We start from the raw sequence: 1,527 nt of genomic DNA, 5'->3' as shown, positions 1-1,527 counted from the left end.
TCCTCTACGGCCATGAGACTGGGACTATGCTCGTGGAGGCCCAACGCGCCCTTGGTGTTTTCGAACGGAAGGTGTTGCGTACCATCAACGGTGGAGTGCAGATGGATGATAAACCATGGAGGAGGCACCAGCTGCTGGGAGAACCATCCATTGTCCACATTGCAAAAATTGGGCGATTACAGTGGGCTGGGCACGTCGTAAGAATGCCGCACAAAGACCCAGTGAAAATGGTTCTAGAAAGCGACCCAACAGGAACAAGAAGAAAAGGCGCGCAGCGGGCAAGGTGGATCGATCAAGACTACTGGCTGGCGAACTGTGGCCATGGATCGAGTAGAGTGGAGACTACTTCTTCGGACAGCAGAGGACAGCAAGGCCTTAGCCTGATTGGTAATGGTATGTAATGTGTTCTGAGAAAAAATCATGAAGAGTTCTAAATATAATTCCAGTGGACTTCTGAGAAGATTTTCAAAAGAGCTCCTAGGAAAGTTCTGAAAAAAATCCGAGAAGAACCTCAAGGATATTAAATTCTGAGGATAGATCCAAACTATTTCTGGTGACTATTCCAAGCAAATTCTGCGTGTAATTTCTAGTGAATCCTGCACATAGTTCCTAGATAACTCCGAAAAGAATACCGAGATTTGAGTTAAATTCCAAAGGGATTTTGAGGAAAATTTCAAGGGAGTACCAATAATTTCTAGCTCATTCCTGGAGCATTTGTTTTCGAGGAAAATCTTCTGAAACTCTAAGGGAATTTCAGTTCCAAGGTGTTCTGAGTAAAAGTCAAGAAGAGCTCTAAAAATAATTCCAGAGGACTTCTGAGAAGAATTTCAAAAAAGCTCATAGAGTTCTAAAAATTTCTAAAAGAACCTCAAGGGGTCCAACCTGAGGATGGACTTTTTCGCAACTGTACAAAGTTTAAAGACAGCTTTTGGATTTCCTAATTGCTGTTTATGTGCGTTGCAATAAAATCATTCCTCAACAAATATGACATTGCTCATTTTGCCACTTTTATGGGAAAATATGTTCAACTGCAGGTGACGTAGGTGAGTTATTAAGTGCTCAAATTTCCTAATTTAGTGGATATTCATCCTTATTTAATTGAGAGTATTCTATTTACTATTGCCCTTTTTGCCATTTTCACCGTTCACATTGAAATTATTAAAAGAAGCTTTTTATTTGTTTATTGCTTTTTTCTTCATTTCAATTGCATCTTTTGTTTTGTTTATTGGTGCACTCCTGTAGTATTAAGTGGTCAATTTGAGATTTTTTTTAATGCTCATTTCACTTTTTTTATTGATGCTTTATTGTGCTGCCAATAAATAATTACATTTGCATGGTTATTTGCTTTACATTACATTGAATTATCCTCCTCCTCCTCCTCCTCCTCCTCCTCCTCCTCCACCTCCACCTCCTCCACCTCCTCCTCCTCCACCTCCTCCTCCTCCTCCTCCTCCTCCTCCTCCTCCACCTCCTCCTCCTCCTCCTCCTCCTCCTCCTCCTCCTCCTCCTCCTCCTCCTCCTCTATTT

The sequence above is a fragment of the Ochlerotatus camptorhynchus genome, unplaced genomic scaffold, assembly GCF_037179485.1.
Source record: "Ochlerotatus camptorhynchus isolate MF236.1 unplaced genomic scaffold, CSIRO-AGI_Acam_v1.1 ptg000021l, whole genome shotgun sequence".
Taxonomy (NCBI): Eukaryota; Metazoa; Arthropoda; class Insecta; order Diptera; family Culicidae; genus Ochlerotatus; species Ochlerotatus camptorhynchus.
This window is presented reverse-complemented; position numbering follows the sequence as displayed.